Source organism: Falco biarmicus, chromosome 1 (assembly GCF_023638135.1).
Source record: "Falco biarmicus isolate bFalBia1 chromosome 1, bFalBia1.pri, whole genome shotgun sequence".
NCBI classification, from domain to species: domain Eukaryota; kingdom Metazoa; phylum Chordata; class Aves; order Falconiformes; family Falconidae; genus Falco; species Falco biarmicus.
Genome location: NC_079288.1, coordinates 11,766,914 through 11,789,588, shown reverse-complemented (window position 1 = coordinate 11,789,588; position 22,675 = coordinate 11,766,914). Strand labels below are relative to the sequence as shown.

Here is a 22,675-nt window from a genome sequence, read left to right as displayed (position 1 = left end):
CAGAAATCCCGCAACGGCAGTCACTGTCTTGTGTGAAGGTGACCACAGCCCCTATGGACAAGGAAGAGGACTGGGTGGGTGGGTGCCTGTGACCACCTCCTCCAGTGCAGTGCCACCAGCTCTGCAAAACTGATGGGAGGGCACAGGAAGAATAGCTGCAATTAACCTCTGATGCCCTGACTAATCAGCTGGCACAGCATCCAAATGGCTCCTTTGAGCCTTGTGAGCAAAAGTAGGGAGGAAAGTGGCCACTTGAGAGCCCTGAGTGCCCCCTTCTCTCCCGTCCCCATGGGCACGAGCCTGCATTAGAGGGCCTGAGTGCTTTTATTTTGCTTAAACCACTTTGAAGTGGAAACCAAATTGCATGTCTCCCTCTTCCCCCCCACCCCCCCTCCTCCAGTTCCCCTGAGCCCTCCTGGTTTTTAATTAGTTCCATCTGATGTTCAGAGGCTTCCAAGAAATAAATGTGCTTTTAAACAAGTTGAAAAAACCGGTGGTGGCAGAGCACGGGGAGCTGTCTCACCGGCTGACGAGGGACATGCAGTGAGCACAGTGCTGCCTGCAGCCAGGCTCCATTTCCCGCTTTGGCCATGGGGACAGCCCTGCTGTGCACGTTTTCCATGCCCATCAGCTGGCATTTGCAGCCAGGTAGCTTTGAGGAGTGTGCTGAGGTAACGGATCATGGAGAAAGGTGCATTATCCTGCCTGCTGTACAGGCGTCAGTGTTCTTCCTTCTGCTCCTGCGCCCGCTCACGCTTTGCTCCACGCTTTCTGTCTGTGGTTCAGCTTCTCAGCCCAAGTTGGAAGAAGCAATAACAAAAGAAACAGTAGCTTACAGGCATCTCATCTCACTGCTTACGGGCACTTCACCTTGCTGGATAGAAACCTTTGCTGAGGAAGACTGCATCATCCCTGTCGGAGAGTGGAATAACTTTATTTTAAAGTCCTAACTCTGTGCAGACACTGGGAAAGCAGAAGAGGCCACAGCCTCACAAAAATGTGCTAGCCAGAGTCCTTTGGGACAGCAGGGATGAAACCCCCTTCAGGGATTGTACTGCACATCTTCCCTCCTCTTCTCCCTGTCCTCCCTTCATTCCTATGCCACATACAGCACTCAGGACAGGCTGCCAGAGGAGGGTTTTATTCCCACGTAGATTAACTTTTACCTTGGTTCCCCTTGTTGTCTTGATAAGCAATACCAATAATCTTAGCAGTGTTTGCTCTTTTGATTTGGGGAACAGTGAGCTGGAGCATATCCCTCTTATCATGTCATAATTAATCTGCTGTTTTCTGTTCTGGTTGTCAGGTATTAAGCTGCAGTGTGGCTGTGGCTGTGCATTAGGGAAACAAGCTGATTGCAGGTGCATCTCCCAGTCCTGCCAGTGCCCCCGTAACATCCTGGGTGCTCTTACTGCAGCCTGGGCTCGTCTCACAGGGAGGCAACAACAGCTTTCTTCAGACAGCCCATCCTATAAGCATCTGATTCAGGCACCTCAAAAGCACTTAAAAGAGCCAGACATCGAAGGGTAAGTCTTTTTCTACCAACATGAAACGTCTGCATTTCCCGTCCCCCTCTTCTGTAGATACACTCCCCAGCCTCCCATCTACAAGGGGCCCCAATGGTGTGCACGGCTCCCACCGCTCTGCAGCGGGGTGGTGGTCTCCTGGGGAGGCTATCACCTGCCTCGGTAAGGGTGGGTTTAGGTACCAGTTTAGTGCTGTTTTGTCCCCTTGTCACACATCCTGGGTCTGTCCATCTCGTGTTCAGGGTCACTGTGACTTTCTGGCTGTGTTGCACCCAACAGGTCCTGCTTGTCCTAGCCCCAGGCTGTGGGGTGTCACACACTGACTGACTGACAGTACTCCAGGAGTTACTCTGGTTGCTCCCTATGTGTATCGTGCTAAAAACATCATGTGCCTGCCCACGCCCCAGATTTGTTCTTGGGTCCCCATTTTGCAATTGCCTATATTTTTGTAGATGTTGTTAGGAACATTAGGCTGGGAGCGGTCGTCAGACATTCATTCATTAGAATCCTCTCTCTCCCACTTTTAGGCAGATCACATATAACCACAGCCAGCCTCAGCTTTGGGGAGAATCCAGCTTACCCCCTCAAGTTGCAGCACGCAGCACCTCTGAAATCTGGGCTACACCAGCCAGCATCCTGCCCCACGGAGTGCAACGAGGCAGGATCTGCCTTTACTTGCCCCTTGGGAGCATCCCTACCTGAGCTGGCAGGGCTGCGGACCAGCCAGGAAGAGGTTAAAGTGCTGCTCGACCAGCGCGGGGCTCCCTTTAAAGGGGCGGGGGCAGCTCCTCGCCCCCTCCCAGGAGGACGGGGGAGCTCCGGAGCTTCCTGGGGGCTGCGCAGGGCTGGGGTGGCGGGGGGACCCTGCCCGCAGCCTTCGCCACGCTGGGGCTCCCAGGGTGCTGGTGAGAGCTGCGAGGGGCTGCCCCCTCCTCGCCCTGCCGGGGGTCAGCTCTGCCGACAGCCCGGTTTTCCTGGTGGTTTTTTCCTGTCCTGGGGAGGCTGGTTGCAAGTAAATACAGAGACTGTGTCTGCTGGGGGTAAATGCACGGTGTAAGCTGTGTGCAAATGCGTGTTTTCCTTCCAGGGAAGCTGAGGATGCAGGCAGCCAGGTCTGGGCACGGGTCTGGATGGGAGTAACTCTCAGTTTTGATGGGTTTTGTGTCTAACTGGCTGCTGCACAAACCGAACAGTGGGTGAAAAGGGGTGTATTTCCTGTGGAGCCCACGCGGCTACTGTGGTTAGGCTAGCAGCAAATTTACTCTTTCATGACGTGCTGCCTGCCTCCCAGCTTTATACCTGTATGCATTTTGTTTCTTTTTTTTGTTGTTGTTGAAAATATCTCTTGTCAGTTCAGTTCGTTTGTCTGGGTAGAAGAGTTTGCATCTTGTTAACAAAAGCTTGCCAAGTGCAAAAACCCTCAAGTGCCAGAAGGCTGGTGGATCCCCACTTGATTACAGCCCATCTCCTCAAGTGATTTTCTCCTCCAGAGAACTCTTCTGCTATCAAGTATGATTATGTGGTGTCACATTAGGGAGAGCTTTGCAGCTGTGGTTCCAGCTGCTCTTTCCTGGACAGTGTCCTCTCTGTGAATGATTAAAAAAATATATGAAGCAACGAGCAAATCTGATCACTTGGTCTGTGTTGTATCCGCAGACAACAGACTGGGAGGAGGAGAGGAGGTTATAAGGGAGGTATTTTAGAGCATGTTTCAATGCTCTAAAATCTATGATCTATAGAAAAGATGAAAATGAGTTATATTTGTACACTGTTGCAAAATGTTGTGTACCAGTTTATTATATTAAAAAAAAACAAACCAACAACACCATACCCTTGGAAAGCTACAGCTTTTACAACCAGACATTTTCGTTTTGCTTTCAGATCTGGTTCAAGACCTGGAATTTGTTCTCTGGAGCCCTGGATGGTCTGGGAGTCAAGGTAGGCTTGTGAAAGAGGTGGGGGGCAGTGTAGCTTTTCTCTGAAAGCGTGCTGGTACTGACACCTTCCAAATTCTGGCTCGGTGCAATCATGGTTAATTAAAGGCAGCCTGTACTCATATTGAAAATGCAGTCACCTGATGTGAAACTGGGAAACAACTAGATGATGACTCTGCTTGTTTCTGTTTTGCACTTCATTAGCCCTTCCTCCACACTCCTTGAAGCTTGATCTTAAGAAAGAGCGGTGTTTCTTGCCATTTGGTCTTTGATTTTTTTTGGACTTGGAAGTCAACAGCATAGTCTGGGTGATACCTAGTCATGTGGTTTTGCGTGTCTTTGGGCTGTCACAGGATGCAGGTTATCACCCCTTGGCTGTCTTGACTTTTGGCATGTGGCTGAAGGGGAAAGGTGATGCCCGAGTACAAGATGGTGTGTTGCTGTGCCAGTTGAATGAGAGGAAGAACTTGCAGGAGCAACCAGTGGAAAACAGCATTTACAATCCATCAGTTTGCTTGCTCCTCAGGTAGCTATGCTTGGGTGTTTCAGGGCCCCCAAAAGGCTTCCTGCAGTTATGTGTGTCCCAGTTCCCACAGGTGATGGGTGCTGCAACACTCAGACCACCAAATGAGGGCCAAACATTTAAAGTCTCCTCCCCTTTGCAGCAGCCGTTCAACCAGGATGGACAGACTGTGATATGACATTGATGTAATTCTCCTTTTAAACATATATATTTATATATCTGTGTCTATTAATCTGTCTTAAAATAAGACGTTGGAAATTCTGGAAAGGTGGCATAATTTTTGGAATTGCTTAGGACAGGTTAAGTCTGTCAGAATCTGTCATGCCAGTGCTTCTGAACAGCTGTCAGGTGTTAGAAGGTGCAAGAGAATATGAAGGCACCGCAGTGCTTAGCTGAAGGCTACCGACTTAAAATTCATCCTGTGCCAGTGAGGTGTGCTGGATAACTACTGTTGGTGAAGTAAGTGTGAGGAGAGCTGAGATGCTGAGAGCTTTGAAGTGTTGCTTCCTCTGCAGAAGACTGGAGGAGTGCGTTGTGTCTTCAGAGGCCATGTGTGTTTTTTGTGATGTGTGGCTGGTCCTGGAGACCTTCAGGCTCCATCTCAGTTGCTCATCACTTTCTGTGTTCTGCCTGTGCCACATACCTTCCTCCTCTTCTCACGATGCTGTGGTTAGTGCTTCTGCCCCCAGCAGTGCACCAGGCACTAAGATATTTTAATGGTGTTCTTGTCACGGGGTTTTAGTTTAATAGTTTGGACATTGCTTTTGTGTGGGCTCAATCCTGCTAAATGCACAGCATCCAAGGAGATAGAGTGCCCTTGTTCCTCATCAGCTTCTGCAGGTCTTGGTGTCTCACCAGGGTCAAGCCCAACATGATTTGCACCCGCTATTGAAAATGAAATGTTTGTGATGCTCTGCAGCTCTCAGCACTTCTGCATGTACTGTGGTCTGGTCAACCCCAGATGCTGACGGAGTGTGTTGATTCCAGACGTGGTCTCCCTGGACTTCTCCCTGACCTGCTGGTCCTGCTCCTGTGTCTCTCCCTACCCTCCTGGCCCTTTAAGTGCTCTCAAGACTGGTTTTTTTTCCATCTTTGTTTCTCCTTTTCTTTGTCACCTCCCACCCTACAGATTCTCTTTTCCTTCTCTTCATGCGGAACAGCCTTGGTACAATATATCCTCCCAATTAGCTTGAAGCTATCTGAAGAAGTCATTTGACCAGAGATGAGACATTTTTGGTAAAAGATGACTCGATGGAATTGTACTGTTTCGGGTATCAGTTCTTGAACAGAAAGTTATCTACGCCTTTGCAGTTTAGTCAATGTTTTATTTGAGCTTTGATTTTTAGCTGCTTCGATTATAGTGCAAATCTTGGCAAGATAATGCCGAGTTGTCAGTGTAGAACGAAGCCAAACTTGAAAATCTGTTTCACTGAGGATGGAATTTGTTTCTGTGGCATTTGTAGGATCTATCCAAGCTTTTGCCTAATTTCATTTTCTGGGTACAGTGAGATGCCCTAGACAGCAAATACTGGCTGTTACTGAAATATGCAAAATCACAACATTATTATAATTACTTCAACTTAGGCAAGACATTGATCTTAAAATCTACTCATATTCACAAGAAGAATTCTCTGAACACTACGGCCAATTCTCTGCATGTTTGCAGTCATATTTTCTTTTCTTAAAAAGCACTTGCTCCTTAGAAAAGGTATACTATCTTCATTGGTTAGGGAAGCTGGAATTGCGTCTTTGGAAAATATTCTCTAATAGATTTTTGCAGCATGCTGGTTTTACTTTCAGATTCCTTCCAGTTGCAATAATATTTTAACAGTTGTTTCTGCCAACTGTGGGCAAATATTTGTAGATCTGTACGCTCTCTGTAATGGATGTTGTCTGTAATCCTAAACAAAGTTCTTAAGACTTTGGGTTTTCATGGAAGTTTCTTTTTATTGTATCTTATAGCTATAATGTAGGAGAAAACCCCTGTGAATACATACTTAGAAAATTGATGCTCTACCCTTTAATAAATAAATATGTGATGCTGTGATAGAGCATCCTGTGCAGTTAAGCAACAGCGGAACAGTACTGTGCTGAGTTCCCCAAGTATAGCCTTGTACAGGACAGCACTTAAGTATGTGCTTAACTTCAAATATATGAGTAGTTGCACTGGATTCAATGCATCTACTACAGGTTTGAAGTAAAGCACTTGCTTAACTGCTTTGCATGGTTGGAACATATAAAATTTCTATAAATCAGAGATGACTGCATTCCACCTTTCAGTCCTGCAGAAATCTGGTTTAGGTCCTGTAACGTTTTGCTGCATCATATGACCCAGTAAGCTGTCCTGGAGGCAGCTTTGCAGAGAGTGTCTCATAATCATCTTCAGCAGAGCATGGGGAAACTGAAGATTTAAATTAGTCGTCTATTATGCCGCTTCTGCATGCGGTCTTACGTGAGCCCTCAGTGAGGACTGGCTGTTAGGAAAGAAAGGAGCTTGTCTGCAAAGCCTTTCACTGGGAAAAAGTGTGTTCTCCTGACTCACAGCAACATTGCGTTACACATGGTTTTAAAAGTGTTTATAAAACCATCTTTTGCATATTCCTGCACGTTGCACTGGGAGACGTGAAATCCTTTTCCTTTTCCTTCCAAGAAAAGAAGCGGTGTAGGGGGAGCGGGAGGTAACTGGTTAGCTTTGCAGCTCAGCTGGTAGGCTGTCTGGAAGGGAGCCAAGGGGCCTGGGTTCAGTCCTCTGATAAGTCATCAATTTCTTTCTCACCAAAAACATCTGGTTTTGGATGCTGAGTTATGAGCTAATATTAAATACAAAAGTTTATAGCATCACATATATAATATTGTTGATTAGAAGCATCAAGTAAAGTAATTGACCAGAGGGGACTTGGTGTGAGCAGCTGGTAGAGCATCTGGAGGGGAGCCAAGGGGCCTGGGTTTAATTCTCAGGTCATCTATTTCTTTCTCACCAGAAACATCTGGATTTGGATGCTGCAAAGCTACAGACTATTGTCTCATGCAAATGTTTCTGGTATCACACTTTTTCATGGTAATATGATTCCAGGAACATTTCCATTAAGTGTTTACACCCAGAGAATTCTGTAAGAGTGACAAGCAAAAGGTACGTTCCTGGACCCTGCTGAAATAAAAAAGTTAATTTCTGTGGAGTTGCAAGTTTTAACCAGAACGTGTAGGGATGCTCTTTTGAGTAGCCTGAAGCACAGATTTAAGTTGGGCCCTGCAAACCTGGTGCTGCCCTGACCCAGCCAGCGGCCTTGACACGGTTTGCTGGTGTCACCAGTGCCTGCGGCTGCCAGGGTGCTGGGCCAGTGTCCCAGCCCGGTGGGGCTGGGGGCTGCCCGGGTCCTGAGTGCTGGGCACTAGGTGTCAGAAGAGGCTGGTGGTTGTGGAGGCTGGTGGCTCCCAGCGGTCACTACCCCCCGGGGCTGCAGCACCAGTGCTTCCCACAGCCTGCAGCAGAGTGGGGAGTGGGCTCAGCGCTCTGTTCGCAGGAGATGCGTTTCTCTACTCTCTGAAAACACTTTGGTAGAGGCTGCAATGTTGGGTGAGCAAAGAGCGAGCTCAGGTTTAGAGCTGGCTATTGCTGCTTTCTGTTCTTAGCATCCTTCCCCCAGTGACTGCTCCATCACAGCGGGAGGGTGGGGGTTCCTGGTCACTCTGGGGGAACAGAGGGTAAATCCCCTGGAGGGAGAGGGGGCCAGTTCCTAAAAACTGTCTGTTACCCATCCTGCAGGGTCCTGGCTGGATTTCCCAGGGAGTGGTTGCTGTTGGCAAGCGGGGGGTTGGATCTCACCTGTGGCAAGCTTGATCCCCTCTGTGAGCCACGGTGAAGTGACACCGATCAGCGGCGCCGCAGATCAGGCCTCTGTGAATTAAATCAAGGAGTTTATTAATAAACTTAGCAATGAGCGTGATTTGCAGGTGATCAGCCAGGATGGAGGTATGGCACACAGCTTGGGAAAAACTTTGGGTTTACACTATTCTGCCATCTGCCAGCCTCTGCGGTTACTTTTTGGTGGCCCTTTGCCAAGGTCTCTCCTGAGCCCGTGGAGGGATGGCTCCCGGCTCATCCGCTCGCTGGAGGAGCCCGTGGGTGAGAACCTCCGGCTCACTCACATACTGGGCTCTGATTGTCCCTCATTTAGCTACCCTTGTTCAGCCACCGAGCAGTGCTAATGTGAGAAGACACCGAGGAGTGAGCCATGCTCCAGTCCTTTGGCATTTTTTCCTTTTATTTATTGGGAAGAGGTACAGCCATCTCTCCTTAATTATTCTGCCAGAATTCTCACGAGGGTCTTGGTTTTGGTTAAAGAAATAGGTGGCCAAATGGCAATAAAATATTAGTCTACCTGAGTTTACCAGCTGAAATGGTTTAGAATATCGTTACTAGGTTAATTCCACTGTTCCTGCCTCTTCCTCTGAATAAAAATACCATTTAAAAAAAAAAAGAGTCAGAATGGGACATTTCCAGAGGAATATTACATTTCCTAAGTATGGATTTTAACAGCCAATCTCAACCAAACAATGCATTATATGGTGCCAGAAATAATAAATCAGTGCAGCCCTCAGGACTGAAATGGAGAATTCCCTCTCCCCTTGTAGCTCCTTGGAACTTTAATCTGAAATATGCCACGAATCAAAGGATAACTTATTGGTACACAGGAATTCCCATGCTTGGTCAAATCTGATTTCCACAGAGTCTAGCACTCTGCTGCTAGCGGTGGCCAGAACCAGATGCTGTAGAGAAAAAGACCAAGAAGAGTTGTTAGTGGAGGAATGTTTGCAGTAACGTGTCTGTAGAGAACACTTAATTTTGCTTCATTTAGGAAGGACTTCAATACACCTGATCTTAGCCATGTAGGAACTGCTGCCTGGTCCTGCAGGCTTCCTTCTCTGGTGGAGAGAGACACAGGAGCCCCCAGAAGGCAATTCAGCCTGTTCTGAGATAGATTAAGGCTTGTTATTGATTTGATTAGAAAAAAGCCTTAACGTCATTGAAAGATAAATGCCTGAGCTAAGGCATGAGGAATCTTAGTGACTTTTTTTCTGCCCATGAGGGTGGATGTTTCTGTCATAGCATCCTGCAAAGGTCTCTATCTACGGAGGGATGTAGTTGTCTCCAGATGATTTCATCTAACTGTGAGGGCTTGGAGCTCAGGAGGGGAAGTGGTCCAGTGGCTGTTGCCCTCTTTCTTACACAACAACTGTCTTCTACAATTTCAGGCAAATCTGATAGCTTCGAGGCAGTTGGGAACTTGCCTCCTGTTTATTACAAGGTTATGAAAATGTTTGCAAACAAGACAATTCTTTCTGATCATGGTTTTGCAGGATGGGAAATGCTCCTCTTGCATCTGGCCCCTCTGCCCTGCTCAGAGGGCTTCTCCCCAGTATAATTTAGGATTAATCCCAGATCCAAACCTGGCTGTGCTTCTGGGGTTGTGCCACAGGGATAGTTGGTGAATTTGGTTCAGAGCTGCTTTTGTAGATGTCACACCTCAGTTCCTCCAAAAGGCCCATGTTTGTATAATGGGAAAATTCAAATAGGATATGGGATTCACCTTTGCTGTGCATCATTCTGTGTACTGCTTTTGTTTCATAACTGAAGGAATTTGAGATGAAAGAATCATGATTTTTGTGCTCCCTCTCTGTGTGATGATCTCACCAGAACTAAGATCAGTCATGCTCTTAGCTGGGAGCTGTTTCAGAATCCACCTGTTCCCTTTCTGCTCTGGCTGAAATGGTGTGGACAGGGTATAGTGCTGCTTTCATTTGTAGTTCACAGCATTTGCCTTTAGTTTGTAGTTTGCTGATTTTGACCACTGGGAAGTGATTTTTTTTTTTTTTTTTCCCCAGAGCTGCCTACAATGACTGGAGATTTTCTGATATCTAATTTGCTCAGGACTCGTTTACTTCCTCTGTTTTTCACCGCACTGTATTTGTCAGGGTGAAATTTATTCTTTATGAAAGAGGGAGGTTGTTTTCTCCTGACTCACCTTCCTATGTAATTACCCAGCTCTGATGTGCCCGAGGCTATGTGAGATCTCAATATTATTGTTATTAATAGCGCTCCCCCATCCCAAGCATGTCCATCTGCAGCAACTTCTCAGCGGATGCAAGCAAGGCCAACCACAGAGTCAACAGGAGGACTCTATTATACATGGGCTTAAGCGTTTGCAGGCACTGAAGCTTAGATTTTCACAAGCAATTAGTGATGTTGCACGCCTCAGCTTTGATGCCTCATTCAACACGTTTTAGCCGGGGCTGTTTATGGCGAAGCGCGGAGCTCTCGCCCTTGGAGCTGGGCCCCTTTCAGGTGTCTGGCTGGGCAGGCAGAACCGGAGGAATGTGCTGGTCCGTCAGCTCCTGGATTAAAGCTCTGGCAGGGAGCTTGTCAAATAGCATGTGTCTGGAAATGCCTTGGATGGGTGGAATGCTAAATAATTATACGCGCTCTTCCTCCTCCCTTTTCTTACAGTACGCATCCTTAGTTCTGTATCTGTGTTAGTGCAGACCCTGTACATTCGCACCTGTTTTCATGGGACATAGCTGTCATTTAGCATACATCGTGCTGTGCTAACCTACTTCTGTCCCTCTCCAGACAAATATGTCTGTAGATATTTATCGCTATTTGGGAAAAGAAATACTTATTTTAAAAGCACTGGTGGAAATAAAGTACTGAGTTTATTCTTTTCAGTTACAGGATAAAAGTACCACCTAATCTATCCTTACAAAATTCTGCTTGCTTGTTGGCCTGGAGACAATAACTGCTTGGACAAATGAATAAAATACCTTTTCTTTTAGTGTATATCCTGCAGGTACGTCTTAATAGAGGAATTTCCATGATAGCGTTGCCAGGCTTGCTAAGCTCATGTTCAAGGCTGGATGCTTGAATGGTTTTGAGGTAGGCACATCCTTGTTCAGTTAGTAGGAGTTTTATACTACTTTAATTCTTTTAAGTGAAGAAATCTTATGTTAAGCTTGGAATTGGAGAAGGATTAAATGGCTTTTGAAGGGGGGAGTGCTGGCTGTCTGCTGGGAAAGGCGGCATAAAAGTGAGACCTGGGCTTGGGTTGTCTTTTGATCGAGAGCCAGTTTCAGGTGCTGGTGAATAGGATTTGAAAATGGGACTTGTACAGCTGATTGACCGTCTGTGTTGCTTAAGCTAAAATAATAAAGCCCAGGATCATGCAAATATTTCAACGGGAGCTGGGAACCTGAGCTGGATCTGGGCCCAGCTGTGGTGAGGAGCTGGGACTCTTGTGGCCCAAACGGATGGAGCCTGTCAGGGGGTTGTGTTAGAAATATAATGAGCTGTTTGATTCGGGATTAACTTGGGCTGGTAGTTAACATGTGGGGCACTTTGGCAATGGTCAACCCTGTTCCTTTTCTTCAGCCCTTCTCCTTAGAGCAGATTTCAACAAAAAGCGAGTTCTTGGTATGAGGTGAACTCCTGGAAGCCTGACGAGCCTGGGGTTCAGATGCAGCTTGCCCATCAGCGCCCAACAAACGCCTTACGAAGTGCTGCTGAGCTGTGGGGAGTGCTGCTGTCCTGAACTCCTGCAAACAGTCGGCAGATTCACTGGGGAAATTAAATGAGTGTAATTTTGGGGCAAGATAGTGAATGCGGCTGCTAAACGAGCACAGAAAAATAAACCACAACCAACAAGGGCTGTTTGCTGGAGCAGCTGGGGAGGGGCATAAATGACAACTGAAGGATATGATGACTTGCAAATTGGTTCCTGTGCTGGCTTAAAAACTTGTCGTTGCTTTAGAGAAGACTTGGCATTTAGTGGGAGCCTACAGGGATGCCTTTGGGGTGCAGGCTAGCAGGCAGAAAGCTCTGGAGCGCGGGGATTGGAATGGTGTGGGCCAGGGAGATGTAAAAGGACTATAAGTGGGGAAGAGCTAGAGGGGTTGGAAGGCCTGAAGCATGCCGGGGGGAGCAAAGGGGGCTACGAGTATAGTTGGATACGATATTTGGAGCTCTGGCTGTTAGTGCCTGGCGGTGGCTCCAGGCCGTGGCATCTGTTAGAGCCCCAGCTAGCATGTGTATAAATGCAGGTGTGTCCTTCACTGCTGCTTGCTGCGGAAGGACGCCAAATGGTTCCCATTGCATGGACTTCCCGGGAGCCTGGTGGCACTGCTCTGATACCGCAGCAAGCACAGGCTGTCTCCGAGTTTGCATAACCCCAACCTCTGCCTCCGCTCAGTCCTGAACCTCGCCTTCATCTATAATACCCAATTAGTGTTTTGAAGTGCGTGGGGGGAAGAAACCAAACAACCTTTCAGGCTGTTGAAAAATGGCTTTTTACTTGTATTTGTAAGCGGTATTTTTCATCCACTTTCACTTGTGATGACTATTTAAAATAGAAAAAAAAATCAAATTGTATCTGAATCATCTAAACCATCTTGAAATGACTATTCAACTGTAATGTAACCTATAAATCAGGCTTTAATCCTCTTAAATATTTTTGGTATTTTTAATACATACTAGATGAGAACTTCTGGGGGAAAGTGAAATTGTGTGACTTAAAACATACTGATATGAAAACAATTTTGAGGGCAGTTTGGATTTCACTTCTGAATGCTTTTGGTCCCACCCTGTTTTCTTGGAAGGAAAAGTCAACGTTTGAGCTAGGGCTCCCAAGCTTGGTCCTGTTTCTGCAACTGAAGCTTCAGTCGCAATGTCTTATTCCCCTAGGTGGCTTTACAACCCCCCAAGTTTCTGTGGGTTTTGGTGGGGTTCCCCCTGGCTTTGGTCAGTGGCTGGGAGAGGAGCGATGTCTCTGCAGACCGTGGGGTGTTCCCTGAAAAGGCAGAAACAACCTCCGAGCCGATGTGATACGGCTCCTTCCACTCACGCCATATGCGAGCGTGTTCCCTTCCCTGCTGGGAATGCCCGCTCGACCATCTGGTTTATGTTTGCTTTGCTCCTGCCGATAAGGAGGAGAACGTCTCGGAAGGTCTGGGGAAGGGTCTTGCGCGAGCCCTGTTCCCCGTGTAAGCGAAGCCTGATCACCACCGCGCCGGGGGCCACGGGGGCTTCCTGCCGACCTTGCATGGCCTCTATTAGCAGAAGCAACGTGGCACCCAAAGCGCGGAGGAGCGCGGTATGTGCTGGCCCAACATCTGTTGATAGTATGGGCTGTGTCATAACAAGGAGTGCTTTAATCACGTAATGAAAGCCACATTCCTGTAATTGTATAATATATGGACACAGCTTTGTAACATCACTTGTCTGAATGTGAGACAAATTGGATGCAGAAGCTTAGCCTCTTTGGCAACAGCTTTTGAGGATTATTATTTTTATTTATAATTTTAGTTGACTCCCTCATTTGAAGCCCTTGTATTTACCTTGATATTGCATTGGGATTAACCCCTTAAAGCTCTGCATGCCGTGACCCTGCCTGGTACCCAGGTGATCGCACAGCTAATGGGCAGGCTGGGCCCTGGTTCAATAGTTTTCACATCTGGGTGGATAATAAAAGTATTCCCAGCTTGAGCAGTTATAAACAGCACAAACCCTTGTTCTTCAGAGCATGGTGGATTGGGATTAGGAGGTAATACAGGCCTTTCTGCACCCATTCCAGAGATAAATACTGATGGCCAGAAAGAACAAAGTGGAGAGCTGGTCCATCTGGGACCTGGTAAGCTGCAGCAGATGGGCAGTGGTCCTGCAGATGACTTGTTCTGCTGGGATCAGGGCCACTGCTGCTCTCTGCTCGCTGGAAGAGCAGAGATAAAACAACCTTGTCCAAAGCAACAGCAGCTCTTCCCCTTGGTACTGTCACAGAGTAAAATGGGATAGAAAAGTCTTCATCTAGCAGCTGATGCTTAGGCTTTGGTGTTCTGATGTTGAATTGCTTTGATGCTCCTTTTTAGGATGAAGGGTTTGATTTCAAACTGATTCTTTCTTTGTCTTCTATGAACTAATTTTTCTTGCTGGCGTCCTCAATCCAAATGGGACAGTACAAACCAGGTCGTGGGAGCCAGGTCTGCTGAGAGATTTTTACAAGCTGCAAGGAACTTGAATTAGAAGAAATAATTCATATTTGAGCAGGGAATTAGAGGAAGGAAGACACTTGATTGCAACAAGAGTCAATTTCCTCTGCTTGCGTTCCTGGCTATTTTTGTTCTCCCCTGATGATTGCAGGTACTGTGTTTCTGGTTTAATTGGGGATTTTCCCACCCTGTGCTAAAGCAGACTGAAAGGAGCGCAGCCTCCCCCCCTCCACCATAATCACCACTGGGCTTTTCCAACGTGGTTTGGCTGATTTCTCCTTGCATTGTCATCCCACTTGAAATGCAACAAAATATTAATTTCTTGAACCGTACTGGCTTCTGTGCATTTGAGCTTCCTATTCCTCAGCTGAAGCCATGACTGCAGATGGGCTCTGTTTTTTGACCTGTTGAATTTGCAGGCTCGAGCAGTTCTTAACTTCACACCAAAGGCAATAGAAGGGCAAAGCTGCACAAAGCTGTGTTTTGCTTGTGCTGATAGTGATCCTTCAGGGCAGACTTTCCTTGGAGAGCTCAGGAATTAAATGCTGTAGGCTCTATTTCACAGACACTAGCTAGAGGCGCAGAGAGGTACTTTGTAGAGGATCATGAGACCAGGGAGTGAGTATTTAGGGTGAGGAGGAGACTTCCCATGTCCTGATTCTCTACTCACTGGGCCACACCGCACAGACAGCAGGTGCTCAGCCTCCTGTGAGCCTGTTGCAGCAGAGGGATGCAAATAATTTTGCTTCTACTTGTGCTCCTGTAACTCTGGTAAATCTGCTGAAGCTGTTAATCTGTTAGATTGAAACAGCCTGAAATGAGGAAAGATCTGTGGATGAACCTTTCAAAAAGTCTAGGACCCCTGTGGGTCTGAGCTGTTTGATAGCATCCTAAACTGGGTTTCAGCAGCCCTGCAGTTTGGAGGACACTGGCTGAATGACCTTGGGAAACTCGTTTCATCTTCCTAGGTTTCCAGAGCTATTGAAGTGAAAGCCCTTTTAAAGAAATATAAATGATCAGCCAGTGTCCGAAAGGAACAGTGTTAGAGACTGGTGCTTCCTCTAGCAAAAAGCCTTCTCAGAGGGGCACCTGAAGAAGAGGGTAGGCTTAGCTGACCTCCTTTGGAGCAGAGTGGTACAGCTGAAAGCAGAAAGATGTTACTTAGACCCCCCCTCATGGTGCAGGTGCATGCATACCTGCATCTGAACACATATCCACATGCTGTATGCATTTATGTCTGTCAGATCATGCAGATGCATGTCCAGACACCTGCATGTGTGTAGCTGCAAAATTGCTGCTTTTATAGTTGGGGTTCTTTCCAGGGAGCAAAGGGTGTTAGATGGGAGAGAAATGCAGAAGCGGTAAGAAGCAGACAGTGTTTGTATGAGAGTCAAGTGGCTTGAATATGAAAATTCAGCCTTCAGGGAAAGCTCTGGAAAGACAAGAAAGAAGCAGGGTTACCACAGGGAATACTGCCACTGCAGGTCCAGAAAGCCTAGACAGAGCACTGATGGTATAGCATCAGCTGAATTGGAATAGATTGCCTTTTGTAATGATGTAAATTAGTGAGGTTGCTCAGTGTCTTCAGCAAGAAGTTACATCCAGTCTCCCTCTGGTCCTTGCGAGAGCCTTGCAGATCATAGAATCGTTTAGGTTAGAAAAGACCTTTAAGATCAAGCCCAACTGTTAACCCAGCCCTGCCAAGCCCACCACTAACCCCGTCCCTCAGCACCACATCTACACGGCTTTTAGATACCCCCAGGGACAGCAACTCAACCATTCCCCTGGGCAGCCTGTTCCAGGGCCTGATGACCCTTTCAGTGAAGACATCTTCTCAATCTAAGCCTCTCCTGGTGCAACTTGAGGCCGTTCCCTCTCATCCTGTCACTTCTTCCTTGGGAGAAGAGACCAACCCCCCCACCTACAGCCCTGTCAGGCAGCTGTAGGGAGCCAGAAGGTCTCTCCAGGCTAAACAGCCCCAGTTCCCTCAGCTGCACCTTGTAGGACTTGGGCTCCAGCCCCTTCCCCAGCCTCATTGCCCACCTCTGGACACGCTCCAGCACCTCAATGTCCCTCTTGCAGCGAGGGGCCCAAACCCAAACCAGGGACCAGCACACAGTCTTGCAGCAATGTGTTGGATTCGAACGGGTCTGTGTACAGCCCCCTGCACAGCACCCAGATCCAGCCGCCAGCTACACGTGCAAAATAAAGGCAACAAACTTGTTAGAGAACAGCCACAGTAATACCAGCAACATGAGTGATAACAGAAATTATTTTGGTCCGTATTGAAGCATAATTTCAAGTTAGACAGCTGATCTGGAATTCATTCACAAAACCACCTCTGATCATTTTGCAGAGCTAAATTGCCCTAATTTTGCAGAGCTAAATTACCCTATTAGGCCAAGAGAGGGCCCCATTGAACTGCAGTTCCTTTGCCCACAACCCCTTTAAAGTAGGATTTGGGAAGATGGCAAGGGAGGGAGGAGAGGGAGGGAACATGTGACAAGTGCGAGGGCACACCAGGAAAGGAAAGAGAGAGGAAAAAAGAAAATCTTGGGTAATTTCTAGTGTTCTGCTTTTATTTTCTGTAAGACTGAACAAAACAAAACCACACGTAAACCGTGTAAATGCACATGAGCAAGGAGCAAAAACGTACTGAAAGGAGGAGGAACACGTGGCTGGCACCCTGGGAAAACAACTCTGCTTTTGGAAAATACTGAAAAAGTCAACACAGACTCAGGACAAAAGCAGGAAATTTAGCAATGTCACGTAACTGATCAGTCTAAGGTTTTCCATAAAGCTAAGTCTTTCTGTTAGGCAAAATGCGTAACCCACCTTTAATTAGTTACAGCCACATTTTCACTAAAATTGGTAAGAAAGTACTTATGTTACTGTGGGTTGCATAAGAAAATTTACATGCCTAACTTTTTTTTTTTTTTTAAGTACATCTCAACTTACAGCCCCCTTATTTTTAAAGCATTTCACATGACTGTTCCAGTGCATTAAAATAGTTAAGTATGAAGTGCATCCTTACATTTTGGAAGCTTGTTCAACATGAAGAGCTCGTGGTAGAGCATGTCACAGCAAGGACCATAGGATGCTAGTAGTCACAAAAAAGAAAGCTGCAAGGATGCAAAAGAAGGCAGGCAATGCAAGCTGATGACTAGATAAGCAAAAATTGCCATGGGGGAATAAAGAATGAAAGTCTTGCAGAGCTGCAGAGGAATATACTGTAGATAGCCTTCAGGATCTGAAATTTGATTTAAAAGGTAATACAAATCCAGTAGAAGCATTTCAGGAGAAGCTAAACAGCACCAAAGCACCAGGCATGAAAGGTTTCCTCGGCACTAGCACTGTGGGTTTTCTTTTTGCCATTTTGAATTTCCAAGCCTATGACTGAGAGGTGCCATTTAATGATGGCCTTACAAGATGGCAATTGCAGCTCCACTAAAGTCCAGGCTAGCCTACTTAGAAGAAATACCTTTAGATGCCAGAAATAAAGACTGTCTCTAATTGGTCTGTTGAGAATTAACCACTAAAAGAAAACCAGCATAAATGCAGGAAGCTTTCTGTACTGAGTTGCCCTATAACAGGTATACAGCTAAGCCAGCTCCAGACTGAATAAAGACAGCGACTGGCAATTTGGAGTCTTATATAAAACCTTATTTGGCAGTTGCTATTTTCGGAGCCCTTTGGTGGAATCATCAACAATGGTAGAAATGGATGGCGATGCATCCTGCCCAAATGCCAGGCACAAACACCGAAAGGCTGGTCTGCTAAACTGCCACACCAAAATGCAAGCCAGGCTGAGACAAACCTCTCACTGATTTTTTTTTTTGAAAAATTTTTTTTTGCTAGTTTTTGACAAGGTAACGTGAAACTCTGAATTTCTCCCCACCTGGTACTGTGAAGGAGGCAATATCCTGAAGCACATTTTTTTATGCATCGGGCAAAACATTTTTCCCCTGCTCCAAGGTTTGTGTTGCCCACATGCAATACAGGACACCTGAGCGTAATGACAGCCTCTCTACAACGCGAGTGAGCCGCTAAGATAACCTGAGCAGATGAACTGTACACAAAAGGAGCTCATTTTCCCATGTGCTGCCAGCCTTGGCACTGTCAGCAGGGAGGCCAACGAGAGTGCCAGGAGGAAAGATTTAATGAATAGCAATGTGAACTTTAGGCTTTCATATGTATACGCTAGATAATATAAAGACAAGGTTATAAATGCTTTATCATACTAACTTTCCATGTATGTATGTATCACTTTTTTTCCTTATTTCTTTCTTTCACTGAAAATTAACTCCCTGCTGTCTCTGGAGCGTGCTTTTAAGGATTGCCATGTTTGCTCTATGCCAGGCAGTAGAAAACGGAGCTAGCACCTTAAAAACCTGTGTTTCCCATGTGCCCAGGGTAGAGTACAATTTGTTACCTCTCCTTAAGTCCTGAGCTGATCTATGAAGTGTGGTGGTGGTTAGCAGTGAGCCCTTTAGTGGGGGAGTTGGTGTTTGTGGCAGGATGGCGATGAGCAGCCTGATTTTGGCTCCGTTTCTCTCCTTCCCTCGTGTGGCCTCTTTGCTTTTGTGTTTCTGAGCAGGTTCTTTCTCCTTCAATGTTTTGCTGGACCCATTGAAAACTTGCCCATTTGGTGCTATTTTTGCATGTGGTGCAATGCTTGGAAGGTGGGGATACCTGCTGGGTGCTGGGCAGAGCGATGCCCATGCCCTGCTGGGTGTTCCGTGCGCTTGTTGTGAACTGGGAAGCAGCACGGGCTGGGTCAGGGCAGCGTCTTGTCAGCTGCAGCCACGGTGTCTTGTGTGCAGGAGGATGCTGCTGTCAGTGTAAGGACCTCTCCGTCCCCTCCACCTCTCCCTTTTGCCCTGTTGTTTCTTCCCTCGGGAGTTTCAGCAATTAAATGTGCTCAGGTAACAGGTCCCACCAGCTGATGACATTTCTCCCCTGGTTCGCAGTGAGAACTGTCACCCAAACAGGCTTGTTTCATGTCAGCGCCTCATGTGCTGGTCTGCTCAGGCTCATGTCTCATTTGTTATTGTGTCGTTTGAAGGTCCTTCTAGCTCCTCAGTAAGCAGCGGGGCTGCTCTGCCTGTGTCTTTGTCTTATTCTCCTTTACTGAGGGCTCCTGGAACCATCCTGGAGAAAGCACTGTGCCTTGGGCAAGTGACCCCTGTGCTCAGCATCGTGAGTGCAGCCAGTCCCACTGCTGTTAATCGGTGTGTAATGAACAAGGCCAGGAAACTTTGGCTTTTCTCCACTTCTTTATATACATATATATGTATATATTAATTTCTCTGCCTTGGATACTCTTTTCAGATGGCAGTGGCATGTGTGAGGACACCTGTGCTGCTATATTCTGTGCTGTCCCAGGGATCAGTCAAGGAACATTATTGCCGTGCTGCCATAATTTCCAAACTCTGAATTTTCTCAAGCCCAGCAAACTCTTGAAATCCTGCTTGAGCAGACCTGCTTCACTGCATCTAGCTGATGCTGGGGATCACTCACATCACTGCCGTTTCCCAGCAGTGACCAGTCACCCTCTGAGGGGATGCACCAAGCTCTGAGAAATCTGAGCATCGCTTGGACCTTTCACTGGCTTCAGCTGGACTGGGGGTGGGTGCTGGAGGGGGGGCTCTGGGTTTGACATGCCAGAAGGGACATGAGCTGATGTATGCTTAAGACAAGGCACATATGTAGGGACAGTGCCTTTGTATATAGATGGGGTTGTGGTTTGTGATTTGCAAAATTTGTTTTTGTATTTGTGATGGCCCCAAAATATAGGGAAAACCCTCTTTGTTTTGGTCTGACCCCTAGTGTTATTTTTATCCTTATCAAAACAGTAAATATTCCTGCCAAGCACATTTTAATTTAGCTCCTGGCTAAATATTCTAGCTTAGAAAATATAGTTGAAATAATAAAGTTACCTCTGGAAAATTTACCATAGTTCAACTCTGGGGCACCTGCCCCTCATTTAGAAGTGAATTACCATTCACAATTTAATTTCAGGTTTTTTCCTTGATGGAAGCATTAGAGGTATGTGACTTGAACTTGTGAGGGGCTTAAGTCAACCTGAAACACCAAACTGTTCGTGAGCAGGTTTTCATCCCTAGCCCGTGCTTGCTTGCTTGGTTACTGTGCCAGCTGGTCAGTAATCGAGCAAGAGGTATGAGTCTGGACTGTGGGTCAGTTTTACTCAGGTAAAACTTAATTTTCCCCAAGGAACTCTCCTATTCTACACCATTCTCCTGGTGTTTCAGGTTGCTCCTTGGAAGGAGGCATGCTCTGCCTGGCTGCAGCAGTGGAGGGCCACTGCGCTCCCAAATGATCCCCAGGACTTTGATAGAAAGCAATGGTATAGCTCCCATGCAGCGCATGGGTTTTGAGGTACTTCAGATAATCCCAGATAGTGTTTGGAGATCCGTATCTTACCCTCCAGCCCCTTGAGGGTGTGTGGAATCTCAGGCCAAGTTTACTGTCTTGTTCCCGAAATAATCCATGTTGTTTCTTCCAGGGAAAGGCGAAAGGGAGGAGGGGGAGAGGGGACCCCATTTGCAAACACTCGTGGAGACAGTGTGGATTTATATTCTAGTGGCGGGAACTTGGCTGTGGGACATCTGAATGAATACAATCTGATGAGTTTCATTAAAGCTACGCCTCATTCTTTTAATTAACTTCTTGTTCTTGTCCTTGGTGAAGTAGTAATTATTTTTTAATTAGCCCAACACTGCATTGCAGAGCTAGCCAACCCTAGCCTCATCTCACAGAGAGGTGTCATAAGAATTAAGTTAATTAGCTTGTCACCATCCCTGTAAAATATGGTTGTGTTTGGCAAAAAGGAAAAAAAAAAAAAAAAAGAAAGACAGACCCTTTGGAGTTCCAAGGTTAATTAAAAAACACGATGCACAAGAGTGTCAGGTTGGAGAGAGGCAGATCCTGGGTTTGGCTAGTGCTGTGATTTGCATCCCATGTGGGCGCGGAGGCAGAAAGCTGAAGTAGCGCTGGTGTAACTCTGTTTTACCCATTTACCATTAGCCCATTGCCAGTGGTCCTGGGGCTGGGCACTGGGACGGCACTGGGACGGTGTGGGCACCACGGTGTGGGGCTGGGGGGGTGAGGGCAGGTCTGCAGCTGTGGTCAGCCTGGGTGGCCAAGCAGAGCCCCCCTGTGCTGGTAGCTGTGCTGGTGGAGGTGGGAAGGGGGGCTGAGATCTGAGCCTGCCACCAGCCTCTTTTCTGTGCCATTCCTGTGGTTTTTACTGGTGAACAAACGTTTTTCAGGTTTCAGCATCTCGCAGAGTTTGAGTATTGGACCAGGAGGAGAAAAATACTCCAACAAAACCCCACCACAAACATTTAAGGATTTATAAAACTGATCCGTTCCCCCTAGTTGCTTTGATTGATTAGAAAGATGTTCTGTAAAAATGAACTTTAGGGTTGAAAAAGCCATTTTCTCTGTCAGAGTCCACCTTGGTGAGAGCCCTTGTCCCTGCACACACCCCTGCCTCTGCAGGTAGCATGCTCGCAAGGGTTCTGGTCCTGTGTGGCAGCTTCTCCTCCTTCCATAGAGAGCCCGGAGAAATTAGGCTTTTTCTTCAAACCTCATCTCATGCCTATTTGACAGTTCAGCATTCTTTTTTTTTTTTTTTTTTTTAAGGCAATTTCTAGCTCTCCTGATTGAAGAGATGAACTTGATTATATGATCCCTGTGGGATTTAGAGCTGTCTCCTAAATCTCCCCAGATGATAATGGCTCTGCTCTCTTTGCTCCAAGGGAATCCTTGTTTTCTAGCAGCGTTGCCATTTGCTGCTTCTCCTGGATGGACTCTGACTGTTCATTAACCTGTTACCATGTGCAGCATCCCAGGACAGAAAGTCCTGACACCCCTCCTGCTGGCCAGGGATGGGCTGGGGATTAATAAAATCCATGCTGCTGTTTATCAGAGGCAATTCATTGATCTGGGTGACGTTTGCCCAAGGGTAAAGGAACTTGAGCAGCTGTGAGGGGTGGTTTGACTGGACACGTTACATTTTGGTTCGGGGCTCACATCAGAGTGGGGTGGCTGATGCTATAGGGACGCTTTGTGATTTACATCGCTGTAAATCGCGTGAGATGTTTGGCACAGTGTGATTCTAATTCTTACGTCACAAAGGTGGTGTGTGAAAAATGGAAAGGGAAGGTGGGAAGCTCTTGAGGTCTTGGCGAGGGATGGAAATGCTCCAGAGGCAGAATGGCTGGAAAACAGCATTTGTGGATTTGAGCTACGCTGCTTGGTGGTTTGCAGAGCTGGTTTGCGGCACAGGGGCGAGCAGAGCGGGGTGTGACATGGGACTTGGAAGCATCAGTCCTGCCACGAGCAGAGATGGGGAAGGAAAGCATGAGAGGAGCTGGGGTGGGGGGGAAAGCTTTGAAAACGGCACAGAAGAAGCAGAGCTTTAGTCCTGGATGGGCACCTGGAGCTGGCTGTGGGAGCTCACCTACGCTAGCCCCTGTTATTCACAGGCTAGTTCAAAGCTGCTGGCTTAGGGGATGGCCTGTGGCGAAGACATTAACCCCCTCCTCAGCTGTCTCTGTCAGGTGTCCCCACCTTCTGCTACTTGGCCAACAGCACTGCGCTGCGTCCCGTGACATCCCTGAGGGACTTTCAGT

General features: G+C 47.0%; 1 long non-coding RNA gene across 6 annotated transcripts in view; it reads left to right on the top strand.

Moving 5' to 3' along the window:
* Positions 1–1,321: 1,321 nt before the first annotated feature.
* LOC130148603 (uncharacterized) overlaps positions 1,322–22,675 on the top strand; it is a 198,401-nt gene continuing 177,047 nt past the window's right edge. For 5 of the 6 annotated variants that reach the window (XR_008821592.1, XR_008821591.1, XR_008821589.1 and 2 more), the window contains exons 1-2: positions 2,349–2,538; positions 3,408–3,464. This is a non-coding gene — a long non-coding RNA (uncharacterized LOC130148603). Of the gene's footprint in view, positions 1,527–2,348; positions 2,539–3,407; positions 3,465–22,675 lie in introns of those variants that run through there. The other variant, XR_008821588.1, reaches the window with a different exon arrangement.